This window comes from Microcebus murinus, chromosome 18 (genome assembly GCF_040939455.1).
Source record: "Microcebus murinus isolate Inina chromosome 18, M.murinus_Inina_mat1.0, whole genome shotgun sequence".
In the NCBI taxonomy this organism is placed as follows: Eukaryota; Metazoa; Chordata; class Mammalia; order Primates; family Cheirogaleidae; genus Microcebus; species Microcebus murinus.
In genome coordinates this window covers 29376888-29389440 of record NC_134121.1, presented here as the reverse complement: position 1 = coordinate 29389440, position 12553 = coordinate 29376888, and the positions used below count along the sequence as shown (strand labels likewise).

The following is a 12553-nucleotide window of genomic DNA, read 5'->3' as shown; positions in this document are numbered from 1 at the left end:
GTATCATCTTAATTTGAGGATTCAGTTAAGCAACAAAAAGACTTCACCTAGCTACATGAGTGGTCATTATAATTATAAAGCAAGCTCTATGAAAAGCTGACAGGTTAGACACTGTGGCTCACACCAATAATCCCATCTCTTTGGGATGTGAGACCAGGCAAGAGGATCGCCTGAGGCCAGGACTTCCAGACCACCCTAGAGGCAACATAGGAACCCCCTCTCTACAAATAAAAAAACAAAAAAATAGCTAGGCATGGTGGCCCCCACACAGGCCTAGCTACTCCAGGAGGCTAAAGTGGGAGGATCGCTTGAGCTCAGGAGTTCAAGGCTACAGAGAGCTACGATTGTGCCACTGCACTCTAGTCTGGGCAACAGAGCAAGACTCTGCCTGACAGTCTCTCCCTAGAGTCACCTTGTAAGCCAATTTGATGGTATATTTTTTTTAATTTTTTTTTTTTTTAAGACCACTCAAGTACAGTAGTGAGGAGGGGGTAAATGGTATATTTTCATTCTACAGATAAGGAAACAAAGGAGGATACTGTCAAAAATGACCAGCTCAGGCCGGGCGCGGTGGCTCACGCCTGTAATCCTAGCACTCTGGGAGGCCGAGGCGGGCGGATTGCTCAAGGTCAGGAGTTCAAAACCAGCCTGAGCGAGACCCCGTCTCTACCATAAAAATAGAAAGAAATTAATTGGCCAACTAATATATATAATATAAAAATCAGCCGGGCATGGTGGCTCGTGCCTGTAGTCCCAGCTACTCGGGAGGCTGAGGCAGCAGGATCGCTTGAGCCCAGGAGTTTGAGGTTGCTGTGAGCTAGGCTGACGCCACGGCACTCACTCTAGCCTAGGCAAGAAAGCGAGACTCTGTCTCAAAAAAAAAAAAAAAAAAAATGACCAGCTCAAAGAGGCATCCAAATCTGCTATTATTAATAATATACTATTTAAAACAGTTGTATTAATGGGAGATTCTTTGACACAGAGTCTCGCTTTGTTGCCCAGGCTAGAGTGAGTGCCATGGTGTCAGACTAGCTCACAGCAACCTCAAACTCCTGGGCTCAAGCAATCCTGCTGCCCCAGCCTCCCAAGTAGCTGGGACTACAGGCATGCACCACCATGCCCAGCTCATTTTTTCCATATATATTAGTTGGCCAATTAATTTCTTTCTATTTTATAGTAGAGACGGGGTCTCATTCTTGCTCAGGATGGTTTCGAATTCCTGACCTCGGGCAATCCGCCTGCCTCGGCCTCCCAGAGTACTAGGATTACAGGCGTGAGCCACCGCGCCTGGCCTGGGAGATTCTTAAAAGGCCTTAAACTCAGGCCTTTTTTTAATCTAACAAGTCACTGCCAGTGTGTTATTTTATGCGTTACAGTCCTGCCTTAAAAATTTCAAAAACTTGGGGGGGAAATGGGCATTTATTGAAACCTTAAAATCTGTACCCCCATAATATGCCAAAATAAAAAAAAAAATTAAAAAAAAAAATTTCAAAAACTTAAGATAGTACATTATAAGGAAAGTTTTCCTAATAGTAAAGAGCAGTCCTTCTGGAAGCTCCCAAAATTAAGGGGAAGAGAGGAACAAGCTTTTTGTTCTATTTTTATCTGCCTAACCACAAATGATTCAGTTAATGTCAGAGTGTCAGTATCTCTGTAACCTGCTGTGTATATCATCAAGAAAAAAAAAAGCAAACCACAAAACCACCTAAAATGCATATTTGTGAGGACTAACAACTTATAGAACAGAGATTTGCTGACCACATAAAGGATATAGCAACCAGTCTGTATTTTGGTCTTGACACTAAATTCAAAATACAAAACTTGAGGCAGGAAAGAAGTGAGTTTCAAGAACAATATGAAAACCACAGAACACAAATAATGAATGGAACTTGTAATCATATTTTCATACTTCCAGATTTTTGCACACATAGAAAGAGTATTTTAAGGCAACTTTAACCTTTCCCCTTCAGCCTGATTTTCTAAAGGAAGATCAAAGAAAAGCAGTTTGAACTCACACGTTCCTTCAGTTATGCAACACTGATTTAGACATTACACTTCAAAACCCCAGCCATTACTTCAGCACCCAGCAATCCAAATATCATTCCAGTCCTTTGAAGCTGCCTAATGGTATCTTCCATTTGCAACTAACACTTCTGTAGTCAAAAGATCTTTCTCAGGGTAGACGTTAATGTAAAACCACTCAGACTTCACTGACACACATGCCTAGAGGCAGACTGGAAGGTGTTCAGGAGTCAATGTAACACCATTATAGAGAGTGTCGGCCTAGGAGCTGTCATAAACACTTCATAATCACTCTGACATACAAACTAGATTCCTTTCAATTCATTATTTTATTACATGCTGATTGGTGCCCAGTTGAAAACAGAAGAGAGAAAACAGTGCAACAGATAAGCCAATTTTGGCTTATAACCTCTTCCCACTTTAAAAAGATTGAGCTTGTTATATTTTATTGGTTCTGTAAGCCTATCTTGATAGAATCTATTGATTGAAGTAGACAGATTTGCAATACTATACCTAACCAAGGAGAAACTGATTATATTAAATAGAAGCCTAAAATTATTTTCTGTAAAATAGATATCATAATAATTTGTAAGACTGAAAAGATGACTTTTAAAAATGACTGAAAATGCCAATGGTAGCAGTAAGGCAAACAATTATACCCCTCAGATACTACATATGGAAATGTATGATGGTACAACATCTTTGGAAAACCCTTAGGTAATTTCTAGTAAAGATAAATATATGCCACCTACCTTCTGATCCAGCAATTCCACTCCTAGGTACATATTTCTTTAAATCCATATAACTACAAGAATATTCACAGAAGCTTTATTCATAATAGTCAAAAGCCAGAAACACAAAGCCCATCAAAAAGAAAACAACTGGCCAGGTGTGATGGATGGCTCACACCTACAATTCTAGCTCTTTGGGAGGCTGAGGGAGGAGGATTGCTTCAGGCCAGGAGTTTGAGACCAGCCTGAGCAAAAGCAAAATACCATCTCTTAAAAAAAAAAAAAAATAGAAAAATTATGTGAAGAAAGTATTGCTATCAAAAAAAAAAAGGAAAATTAGCCAGGCATGGTGGTGCACGCCTGTAGTCCAACCTACTTAGGAGGCTGACACAGGAGGATTGCTTGAGCCCAGGAGCTTAAGCTTGCAGTGAGTTATGTTGACACCACTGCAACCTAGCCTGGGCAAGAGCAAAACCCTGTCTCAAAAAGAGGGGAAAAGAAAAGGAAATGGAAAGCGAAGGGGAAAAGGAAAGGAGAAAGAGGGGGAAAGAGGGAGAAAGAGAGGAAGGGAGGGGAGGGGAGGGGAGGGGAGGGGGGGAGAAAAACACTAAACAGAGTAGGGTATACTTAAACAGTGAAATAAATCACAATAATAAAAACAAACTACTGCAACACATAACCACACAGGCAAATCTGAAAAATACATTAAGCAAAAGAAAACAAATAAAAAAGTGCACATACTGTGTTCCTCTGTCTAAATAAAGTTCAATACATGCAAAACTAATATGTGGCCAGAATACTGATAACCTTAACCTGAAGAGAGGAGGAATACTGACTAGGAACTTTATGAGTTAGAAAAATATTCCCTATTTTCTTCCCAATGGTAGTTTCATTTATTTGTGCGTATATAAACAACTACATTCATACATACTTACATAAACACACACATATATACATACATACAAGTAAAAAAGTTGTCAAACCAGATTTCTGCATTTGATATAATTTTTTTTTTTTTTTTTTTTGAGACTGAGTCTCACTCTGTTGCCTAGGCTAGAGTGCCATGGCGTCAGCCTAGCTTACAGCAACCTCAAACTCCTGGGCTCAAGGGATCCTTCTGCCTCATCCTCCCAAGTAGCTGGGACTACAGGCATGCTCCACCATGCCCAGCTAATTTCCTTCTATTTTTAGTAGAGATAGGGTCTCGCTCTTGCTCAGGCTGGTCTCGAACTCCTGAGCTCAAACGATCCACTGGCCCCGGCCTCCCAGAGTGCTAGGATTACAGGCGTGAGCCACTGCACCTAGCCTGATATAATATTTATTTTCAAAAAGATTATTTATCATTAACTGTGGTATTCCATACAGCAGAATATTATTCAGCACTACAAAGAAATAAGCTATCAATACACAAAAAGACATGAGGGAACATAAAATGCATATTACTAGGTAGAAAAACTCAATCTGGAATGGCTACCTACTATGTGATTCCATCATTTTGGAAAAGGCAAAACAATGGACATAGTAAAAAAGATCAGTGTGGCCAGGGTTTAGGGGGGAGGGAGTGATGAATAGCTAGAAAACAGAGGATTTTTAGGGCAATAAGACTATTCTGTATGATATAACAATGGTAGGTTTTATCAAAACGCATAAAAAGCACAATACCAAAAATGAATCCTAATATAAACTTGGACTTTGGCAGACAATAATGTATCAATGTAAGTTCAAATTGATTAATAACAATTTTGCCACTGTGATGCAGGATGTTGATAGTAGGGGAGGTTGTGTGTATTGTAGGGCAGGAGGTATATGGGAACTCCCTATACTTTCCACTCAATTTTGCTGTGAACCTAAAACTAATCTAAGAAATAAAGTCTATTTTGAAAAATGAATCTATTAAAGAATATGACCTAGCTAAATATGAACCTTAAATTTTCAACTGTAAAGAGAGACTAACACTAACTAGTAAAATTGAAAGGATAATAAATAATATATAAAATGTACCTAAAATAATGTGTGGTGCATTCTGAATATTCAAACTATATTATTTATATTAATTCTATGCAATTTTACTAGGCAGCTCAGGTGTTAAAACTACCCCAGGCAACCCGTCACTCCTCAGTATTCTAAAGCACTTTATTCATACCTGTCACCTAACACTGATCACATAGATCAGAATTTCTCAACCTCACCACTATTGATGTTTGAGATTGGACAATTTTTTGTGCTGGGAAGCTGTCCTATAAATTCCAGGATGTTTAGCACCATCTCTGGCTTCTACCCATTAGAGGCCAGGAGCAACTCCCAATCAGGACAGTAAAAAATGGTCAAATAGCCCTTTGGAGAACAAAATCATTCCTTATTGAGAACCACTAAAGCAGACTTAGTATTAGAGAGATCTTCTCCAAGTAGAATATGATGTCCAAAAGGCAGTGCTCAGGTCTTAGTTTACATTTGTGTCTCCTAATACTTAACACAGACCCTAACATTTCAGTGTGGCTGAATGGAAAAATCATGGTACTATTAATATATAAAAATACAGATGTTAGAAGAAAGGGCTAGAGTGCAAATAAAATGGATTGAGAGCCAAGAGCAAGAAATTATGAAGTTTATCTTTAGTCTCAAATTGAGTTTCTAGGTGAAAATAGAGCAAAAAAGGTAAAAAAAAAAAAAACCCTGAATTAAAAAAATATATACTCTGTCTCAAAAGAAAAAAAAAAAAAAAGACTGTCAGTACCAAATGTTGATGAGAATATAGAGCAAATGAAACTTTCATACATTGCTGATGGGAGTACAAAGTTGGTAAAACCACTTTGGAAAATCTTGGAAGCGCTTACTGAAGTTAAACATATACCTAATAGTGTGCTTCCCCAAAAATAAGACAGGATCTTATATTTATTTTTCCTCAAGAAGTCACCCTACGGCTTATTTTCAGGTGATGTGTTATTTTTTTCTTTACTGCTCCACGATGAAATGCATAGGTTGTACAGATATGCTGCGTAGCCACACCCATCACTAGGTCTTATTTTCTGGGTAGAGTTTATACTGGACAAATGTTTAGAAATCCTGCTAGGGCTTATTTTATGGGTAGATCTTATTTTAGGGGAAACATGGTACCTACCCTGTGACACAATAAATCTACTCCTAGGTCAACACCCATGAGAAATGAGTGCATATGTACACCAAAACACAGAGCAGCTTTTTGGCTTTTTTGCTTTTTAAGAGACTGGATCTCACTTTGTTGCCCAGGCTATAGTACAGTGGCATTGTCACAGCTCACTCCAACCTCAAACTCCTAGGCTCAAGCAATTCTCCTGCCTCGGCCTCCCAAAGTGCTAGGACTATAGGCACATACCACCACACCTGGCTGTGATTATTTTTATTAAGTTCAAGAATAGAAAAAATTAATCTATGGTGATAAGTCAAAATAGTGGCTATCTGAGGATAGGAAGAGGATAATATTGACAGGGAATTGGCATAAGGAATTCTTTTGAAATGCTGGACATGTTCTATATCTTAATCTAAGTGGTGATTAGAAGGTTATATATATATATATATGTAAATTCAAACCGTACTCTTAAGACTTACACATTTTACTATACATATATTCAATAAAAAATACAACAAAAAATTGCCTTCCACAGACTCATAAATAAGCATGTCCAAAGAATATATTCTGTTAGAAAGCAGAAAAATGTCAAGAATACCACAAATAAGATACCAATTTACTACAATAAATTTCAAACTCATGTAATGTCTACCACCTATGTGAAATCAATAAAAGTCATGCCACTATTACAACACAAGGAAAAATAAATTTCAGATGCAAGACTTTCTCAAGTGACACCTTAAGAAACATACTACAGGTGTTAAAAAAAAAAAAAGAAACATACTACAGGGAAAAATATTTTCATCCACTGATACATGGATAAATTCCAGAAGTTATAACAATATCACTCTTCATTCCTGCTTTTATTCACTCTGTGACACCCAATGTCCTTCCACTGCCAATGACTAAAGTGCCATCCGTTACTTCTCTTTTCAGTAAGAAGAGAATGGAACAAACAAATGTAAGGTGCTATTCTCATCAAAGGCAATTTTCTAACTGGACTATTCAAATTTTCTCTGCTTGCCAGTATTCCCAAATCACTAACTTTATATTATTCCCAAATGAAACTCATAAAAATTGTTTCCTGTCTAACAAACTTAACATGGCAAGGTCTATTGGCACCCAACTTCTAATAAATAATAGACTAATTGGTATTTACCTCAAGTATGCCTTTGCATGTTTGCTCTAAAGTTTTTAATGTGTGAAAGCTACACAAAAAGCTTTAGGGCAAATATTTCCTTTCAAGGAACAGCTGCAATTTTCTTAGCTCAATGTGGTAGTGACACCTAGTGTCGTATCTTTGAAGTACAGTATATACAAAGCTCTGTAAAAACACTACAAATGTTAACTTTTGAAGCTAAAACATAGTCATCTTTCTATATCCACCAGGGTATTGGTTCCAGGTCCTCCCCTACCATGGATTCCCAATGCTCAATTCCCTTATATAAAATGGCAAAGTATTTGCATATAATCTATGCACACCTTCCTATATACTTTAAATCATCTCTAAGTTACTTATAATACTGAACACAATATAATTGCTATGTAAATAATTATTTTACTGTATTTTTATTTGCATTTTTATAATATTTTAGATTCACAATTGGTAGAATCTGCAGATGCAGAACCCACAGGTACCAAGAGTAAACAGTATACTGTCTCATACAACTGCCATCTTCAGGGTGCTGTAATAAATATATTTTCAAATTTTTTTAAAAGATTAACATTTCAAGAGAAGATGAGAGAACTTAGAAACCACTTAAACAGCAAAAAGTGTGGGAAAATATCAGAAAACTTTTACCTTTGAAACTTTAATTTTTTTTTTTTTTTTTTTTTTTTTTTTTGAGACAGAGTCTCACTTTGTTGCCCAGGTTTGAGTGAGTGCCGTGGCGTCAGCCTGGCTCACAGCAACCTCAATCTCCGGGGCTCAGCGATCCTACTGCCTCAGCCTCCTGAGTAGCTGGGACTACAGGCATGCGCCACCATGCCCGGCTAATTTTTTGTATATATATTTTTAGTTGGTCAATTAATTTATTTCTATTTTTGGTAGAGACAGGGTCTCGCTCAGGCTGGTTTCGAACTCCTGACCTTGAGCGATCCGCCCGCCTCGGCCTCCCAAAGTGCTAGGATTACAGGCGTGAGCCACCACGCCCGGCCTGAAACTTTAATTTTTTATTTGATATTTTTTTGAGACAGAGTCTCACTCTCTTGCCTGAGCTAGAGTGCCGTGGCGTCAGCATAGCTCACAGCAACCTCCAACTCCTGGGCTCAAGCAATCCTACTGCCTCAGCCTCCCAGGTAGCTGGAACTACAGGCATGCACCACCATGCCTGGCTAATTTTTTTCTATTTTTAGTTGTTTGACTAATTTCTGTCTATTTATAATAGAGACGGGATCTTGCTCTTGTTCAGGCTGGTCTCAAACTTCTGAGCTCAAGCAATCCTCCCACCTGAGCCTCCCAGAGTGCTAGGATTACAGGAGTGAGCCACTGCATCCAGCCGAAACTTTAAATGAGAACCCTTTATGACTTATAAGAGAGTATATTAATACTATACAATGCAATTCTTAGTATATATAATTTTTAATGTAATGTAAGTATAAGTTTCATATTCAAATTCTATTTCTTCTAAAATGCTATCTTACATCCTATATAGCACAAGTCTCCAGATCAAGACCCTGGAAACATCCTTAACTTTTTCTTCTCTTCTAAATGTCTTAACACTTACCAAGGTTTTCTGGTAATCCTCTAACAACAACAAACTTAGCTCAGGTTCTCAACATCTAACATTTAGATAATGTTGAAACTGACTCCTAACTGGCCTCATAACCTTCTATTTGAGCCTTATCTTCTTCTATTCATCCCACTGCCAACTCCTCTTCCAACTGGATGCCCTGTTGATTGTGCTTTTCAAAACACTTGTCATAAAGGACAAATTTCTTTTTTAAACTTCTTTTTAAATTTCCAATCTGGGCCAGGTGCGGTGGCTCATGCCTGTAATCTTAGCTAGTACTTTGGGAGGCTGAGGCAGGAGGATAGCTTGAGCTCAGGAGTTTGAGAACGGTCTGAGCAAAAGCAAGACCTGGTCTCTACTAAAAATAGAAAAAATTAGCTGGGCGTGGTGGTGCATGCCTGTAGTTCCAGTTACTCAGGAGCATGAGGCAGGAGGATCGGCTTAAGCCCAGGAGTTTGAGGTTGCTGTGAGCTAGGCTGACACCACAGCACTCTAGCCTAGGCAACAGAGTGAGACTCTGTCTCAAAAAATGAAATAAAATTAAAAAAAATAAAAATAAATAAATTTCCAATCTGGGCCAGACACATTGGCTCACTTCTGTAATCCCAGCACTTTGGTAGGCCAAGGCAAGAGGATCACTTGAGACCAGGAGTTTGATACCAGCCTGGGCAACAGAGCAAGACCCTCTATCTCTAAACAAATAAAAAAATTAAGTGGGTATACTGGTGCAGACCTGTAGTCCCACCCAGCTACTTGGGAGGCAGAGGCCAAAGGATCTCTTGAACCCAGGAGTTCAAGTAGGCTGAAATGAGCTATGATGATGCCACTGCATTCCAGCCTGGTTGATGACAGAGCAAGATTCTGTTTCTTAAAAAAAAATTTCCAATCTGGCACAGATACTTTTATAAACTACAAACAAGCATTTGGATGATGTGCACTAGCAAATAACTATAGGTTTCTAAAAGCTTACTCTCAGTTTCTCTACTTAACCTTGTTACAGCCAGTAACAATTCACTATCATGGAATCACTACCAATTCATGGACCAGTATCAGTCCATGGTCCACACATTTAAAACCAAACTCAGTATCTTTCCACCAAATCTACTCCTCACATACTTTTCTTATTTTTATTTTTTATTTTCTAAGACACGGTCTCGCTCTGTCACCCAGGCTAGAGTGCAGTGGCATCATCATAGCTGCAACCTTAAACTCCTGGCCTGAAGCAGTTCTCCCACCTCAAACTCCCAAAGTGCTAGGAGTACAGGTGTGAGCCACCACAGCTGGCCTATATTTATTATCTATCTTTCCCACCTACCTACCTATGGAAAATAAGTGGAGAATGGAAATTCTTAGGGATAATGACTTTATTTTGCTCAGTGTGGTCCCAGCACCTTCAACAGTCTGGCATGTATTATAACAAGGAATCAATAAATCTTTGCTGAGTAAGTGAATTAATAAATGAATGGGATAAGTATAAATGACATGGCTTTATAAGAATGTAATCTGGCAAATCTATGAAGAGCCTTACTTTTATTGATCTCTCCAAATTACTGACCATAAAGATATTTATCTCAATGTTTTCTAAACGGAAAAAAATTTAAGCAATCAAAATCAATTTCTGGCCGGGCGCGGTGGCTCACGCCTGTAATCCTAGCTCTCTGGGAGGCCGAGGCGGGCGGATTGCTCAAGGTCAGGAGTTCGAAACCAGCCTGAGCAAGAGCGAGACCCCGTCTCTACTATAAATAGAAAGAAATTAATTGGCCAACTAATATATACAAAAAATTAGCCGGGCATGGTGGCGAATGCCTGTAGTCCCAGCTACTTGGGAGGCTGAGGCAGGAGGATTGCTTGAACCCAGGACTTTGAGGTTGCTGTGAGCCAGGCTGACGCCATGGCACTCACTCTAGCCTGGGCAACAAAGCGAGACTCTGTCTCCAAAAAAAAAAAAAAAAATCAATTTCTAACCACAGAGAAGACTTCCACCTCAGAACCTCTTACTAGTGTTTGTTGTTCCAACCTTACCCTGACTAAATCTTATTCTGTAGCTTTTATGCTACTTCCTTATCATGACATCATATGCTTTTCTTCATATTACAACTTAAGTTGTATGTTAATTGATTTGTATTTAAATCTCTCTCTCTCTCTCTCTCTCTCTCTCTCTCTCTCTCTCTCTCTCTCTCTCTCTCTCTCTCTCTCTCTCTCTCTCTCTCTCTCTCTCTCTCTCCTACTGGCTCCATAATAGCAAAGACCACATATACTGTGCTCACCACTGTATATCCCAGACCTGTACTTAATAATTAAAGACCATTTTTGGGGGAAGGAGGAGATCTTCCGGAGAGGACCAGAAAACCTGCTAGACAAATTCTAAAAGAGCTGTAACACCTGAGGAACACTTAAATCCTCACAGTTCATGTCACCAAGTCAATCAATGTCTAAGACAAGGAGAAAAAAAAAAAATCAGTAAGTATGGGATTTTAAAATAAGCAAAATAAATACTAAAATAACAATAGCTAATAGAATTGAAGGAATTAAGAAAGGAGGCATACAGAACTGCATTTTTCATACAAATCTGTTTGTGTTTAAAATATATATACATGGCCAGGCACAGTGGCTCACACCTGTAACCCTAGCACTCAGGGAGGCCGAGGTGGGCGGATCATTTGAGCTGAGTAGTTCAAGACTAGCCTGAACAAAGGGAGATGCTGTCTCTAACAAAAATAGAAAAAAAAAAAAATTAGCAGGGCATGGTGGCGCATGCCTATAGTCCCAGCTACTCAGGAGTCTGAGCCAGAAGGATTGCTTGAGCCCAGGAGTTCGAGGTTGCTGTGAGCTAGGCTGACATCATGACACTCTAGCCTGGGCAACAGAGCAAGACCCTGTCTATACTAAAAATAGACAGAAAGTAATTGACCAACTAAAAATATATATACAAAAAAAATTTTTTTCAAAAAATAAATAAATAGGGGCTCTCTGCCGGGACCCCGGCCCAGCAGCGTGCCCTCCAAAAAAATAAAAAAATATAAAAAAAATAAATAAATAAATAAATAAATAAATAAGTAAGTAAGTAAATAAAGTTAGCTGGACATGATGGTGCATGCCTATAGTACCAGCTACTTGGGAGGCTGAGGCAGAAGGATTAGCCCAGGAGTTTGAGGTTGCTGTCAGCTAGGCTGATGCCATAGCACTCAGTCTAGCCTGGGCAACAAACTGAAACCCTGTGTCAAAAATAAATAAATAACATTTGAGAAGTGATGAAGTATAGCTCTTAGAAATAGGCTTTGAATTTGAATTTGAACATAACTGGTTTTGAATTCTAGTCCCACCTCCTACAAGCCTCGTGTCCTTACCACCTATAAAATAAATAAAGTAACTTCTATAAATCTCTGACTACATTGAGAGCTCAATAATAGAACATAGAAGCTTGTTTTCTCACAGTGCCTCCAATTCTTGAAACAGTACTCAGAGGATACTACAATAGTATACAACTAAATCAAAGAATATTCTATCCAAAAAAATTTATTTAAGCCTCTCAAAATACAATCTGGGCATAAGGAAGAATAAAGACCTTTAAATTATTCAGAGATAAACACAACATTAACACTATTAAAGGTAGTAACCTGTAATTATACCAAAACAAGTAGGCAATTAAACAACCTGAGTACCACCAAAGGAATGTGCTCAATCCAGTCAACACCCCTAATTCCAAAGGCTCAACCTTGTTATTAAAGATACAGCTTCCTCTTCACCTTCAAAAGTCAACATACACTATAATGAAGCAAAATATAGTCTCTACTAATAAGAAAAAGTTACATTTACAAAATCCTTTTCTCTGATCACAACGTAGGAATATTTCTCTTGGTAGGAAAGAAAACACTGCCAGATTGTAAGTCCTTTCTCCATGCCTTTGGCAGGATACTGAAATTATGAAAAGTATTAACTACACATATCAAAAGTCAAAGGAA

At 38.5% G+C, this 12553-nt stretch overlaps 1 protein-coding gene and 1 non-coding gene across 20 annotated transcripts in view; both read right to left on the bottom strand.

Annotated features, from left to right (window-relative positions):
- BCAS3 (BCAS3 microtubule associated cell migration factor) overlaps positions 1–12553 on the bottom strand; it is a 539137-nt gene that overhangs the window by 495997 nt on the left and 30587 nt on the right. The gene's annotated exons all lie outside the window — the stretch shown is intronic.
- On the bottom strand, positions 10914–10975 carry LOC142862299 (U7 small nuclear RNA). The gene has a single exon (XR_012913366.1). It is a non-coding gene; the product is annotated as a U7 small nuclear RNA (small nuclear RNA).